Below are 3991 nucleotides of genomic sequence, written 5' to 3' on the forward strand. Positions count from 1 at the left end.
CATCCTTTCCCATCATGCTCTGCACTTAAAACCCCCAACTGGACAAAGCACAGCCTCACCTGTGTTTAGACACATCCTCATCCCGGCCCCAGAGCCCAGGACTTCCAGGCAAACAGAGCAGAGTGGTTAAGAGAAGGAGCAGGGCCAGGGCTGAGTGCCCTGGCTTCTGGTCCCCCGGTCCCGGCCTCTATCCAACCTGCTGACCACCTATGCCAACTTAAACCAGACTTTCACCAGCTGCCCCTCCTTCTCTTTGTCTGTAAAATGGAAGATTTCTTACAGTTGCACAGAAGGCCCTCCTCTCCCCCATGGAGAAATTCCTCCCATCTGAAATTGGAGGTGAGGGTCAGAGACTCTGAACAGCAGGCCCTTGTTCATGCACAGGTGTAAACAGATGTCTCTGAGGCTGAGCAGCTGCAGTGGCACAGCCCACACATTTGCCTTTAACTTAGCTTATTCAGCCTTGAAGGATCAGGCATCTTTAGGAACCTGGTTGGACCAAAGTCCCCAGGAAGCTCTGACACAGACCCCACATCTGAGAGAGCCACATCTGGAACATGACCTGCCACGTTTCCCTCTAGATGTTTCACTCCAAATACCCCGTTTACCTCTTCTCTGGGAAATAGTCATTTTGTTGGTGTTTTCATTTTTCACCCTTCCCATGATAGGGGTGTTTCTCTGTTAGGCTCTTAACATCCGCTAATGCCCAATAACAAGCTAGTGACGCCTCCTGAATGGGCAGTAGTGTCCCATTCCAGGCTGCATAGTTCTCAGTCCCCCACATTGTCATTGGAAAGGCTCTTTAGGACAAATTGGCCTGAGCGGGAGGCAGTCTGTACAGCCTGCTGGTTGCTTTCTTTAAGCACTGTGCGTCCACAGCTCTTTAGCTGGCGTGTAGTGATCTCCTGGCCCGTCCACCCCTCTCTTCTAAACTGCTTTGCTGCCACCATGTGGCTGCGCAGGGGAGCCTGGAGGACTCCCACCGTGCGCTTGTCCCAATGTCACCATCCTAAGTGTGGCTTTTCCCTGGTGGCAGCGCCCCTCACAGTCAGAGGTAGTGGTCATCCTAAAACCTCTATCTCCACAGCCATTCAGCAAGATCATCTACCTGACTGTGTGCAATGTCCACCAAATGAAACAACATAGATGAATTTAAAGGACATGGTAAGGCCAGTGTTGGCTGAAACGGCACCTTTTTTAAAAATATATATCTTTATTAACTGCATTATAGTTGGATTAAGTCACTTTTTTTTTCCCTACACCGAATGGCATGCGGAACTTCCCTGACCAGGGATCAAACCCGTGCCCGCTGCTTTGGAAGAGCAGAGTCTTAACCACTGGACCACCAGGGAAGTCCTGAAGCGGCACGTTTGTAACCTAAAAAAGACAGCCTGAAGCACCACCCTTGTCTGGAGAGAAGTGGTCAAAATCTCATTAGGAGTGCATAGGGTCAGAGCTCCGTGGAGTGTGGCTTTTTCTACTACAAGACCACAAAGGGCCAGGTTTTAATAGGCATTTCAAGTTTGGCACAGGGGTAGTCCTAGTACCAGGAGCATCAAGTTCGTTACTTTGTAAAAGGCAGCAATTTCACTTTGATGCTGGAGGGATTCAGTTTTATGGATTCACCCTCATGGTGTCAAGAAACTTGAAACTTGAAACTAGCCTCTGAGTGTTGTTATTTTTCAGTCACTCCTGCACTGTTGATAACACACAAGGCAGAGGCATCAGATGGAAACCTTTGGCTTCCCAACCAACAAAACATCACCTACATGTGAAAACACTGGACACTGTTGTCAGTGCATTGTGGGAAGCTCCTTCTACTCCATGTTGAAGTGATATATTATTGAATACAGATGCAATTAATTACAGATGTATTCTGTAAACTTTAGGCCAATCACATAAAAATATTTAAACAGAAGTATAAATAGTAGGCCAAAAGCAGACATAAAGAAGAATCATTGGGCTTCCCTGGTGGTGCAGTGGTTGAGAATCTGCCTGCCAATGCGGGAGACATGGGTTCGAGCCCTGGTCTGGGAAGATCCCACATGCCGCAGAGCAACTGGGCCCGTGAGCCACAGTTACTGAGTCTGTGCGTCTGGAGCCTGTGTTCCGCAAAAAGAGAGGCCGCGATAGTGAGAGGCCTGTGAACTGCGATGAAGAGCGGCCCCCGCTTGCCACAACTAGAGAAAGCCCTCGCACAGAAACGAAGACCCAACACAGCCATAAATAAATAAATAAATATTTTAAAATCTGTTATAATAAAAAAAAAGAATCATAAAAACAATTCAGAAGGGGAATTCCCTGGCAGTCCGGTGGTTAGGGCCCCAGGTTTGATCCCTGGTCAGGGAACTAAAATCCCACAAGCCAGAATCTTAAAAATAAATAAATAAATAATTTTTTAAAATCAAAAGAAGGCAGAAAAAGGGGGAAAAATAAGGTACCAATTGAATGTATAAAAGAGCTTTGAGATATGAGGCTATAATCCAGATGTGTCAGTGATTACATTATGTAAGTAGCCCTGTGTTAACCAGGTTTTCTACTTTCTGTTTCTGATGTTTTCACATCCCCTCCCAGGGTTAGCAGATGCCTAGAGACAGCAGACTCTCTCCCTCAGCTCGCCTTTCACATGCAAACTGACCAGCACCCCACCCCACCCTCTCTGCTGCTGAGACTCTAAGCCACTGTCCTAATCGCCCCAGGGTCAGGCATCAACAACTTGGGCAGCCCCTACACCCCAGCCCCAGCTCACTGAAATTACTCAAGCTAGCCGATCCTAAACCTGGTCAGCCTCACCCTCAAGCCTTGTCCATTCCTTCCCTGGAGAACATCACACGGGCTTCCCCGCAGTGCCCCGCCCTGGCTCTCTGCCTGTCACTGTCCTCTCCTGTGGGCCAGCACGACCCGCTCCTACCCCCCGGGAACTCCGAGCAACAAACTCGCTCTGCACCGGGCGATGGGCTCCCGATCTGGTGATCTGACCACCGCTGAATAAAACCCAAACCCTGGGGACATAGGAACCACTGAGAGAGACAGAGACAGAGACAGAGAGGGAGGAAGAGAGAGGGAGGGAAAGAGAAAGAGAGAAACAAACAATTTAGGCAAAATGTAGGTGACCCTGGGAATAGAGAATATGAAAGTTTTTTTGTACATTTTCTACTTTTCTGTAAATTATTACCAACTAAAATGTTTTTGAAATTTTTAAAGTTAACAACATTGAGGGATTGCATAAGCGTTACGTTCCTTTTATTTGTAACCTGCTTCTACTCTTCGGTCTAATTCTTGCCCCTAAGACCTTGCTATAGTTGCACGCTTCTCTTGGAAATAATGAGTCAATAAAACATTATTTCCTTTTATGTTGCTTAAAACGTATTTTAACCAGTATTAATCTAATTTTTGTAAATTAAACAGAATAAATAAAATTTTCATTTACATAAATGTACACAAACACACTGCCGCAAACACCCACACAACCACACTGACACTATACCCCTACACTCACATATAAACCTGCACATGGCCACTCACAACACCCGTGCACACACATGAATGCCCAGCCATACATACACATACATACCCCTGAAGTACACACACACACACACACTTTATACACTCTTCATACACACACATCCACACACACAGTTTAGAAATCCCCATACTCAACTCTACTGATATATCCCCACACAGAAGAAACATCCCACACTCATAAATCCCCCACAAACCCATACACACCCAGACACACATCCCACATACACATTTCAGACACACCCTGACACCTACACATATACCCACAAACTCACACCAACATTCATTCTATACAACCTCACATACACACAAACTACACTCAAACCCCCACACACACTCTCACACACCTAGGAACACAACATACCAATACTCTCACAAACACAATGCACAACACTTCCAACACATACATACACCCTGACATTTTAACACCCAACAATCCAACCCCCCATCCACACACACACAGAAACAC

This window comes from Mesoplodon mirus (assembly GCF_964341445.2).
Source record: "Mesoplodon mirus genome assembly, chromosome: 12".
NCBI classification, from domain to species: Eukaryota; Metazoa; Chordata; class Mammalia; order Artiodactyla; family Ziphiidae; genus Mesoplodon; species Mesoplodon mirus.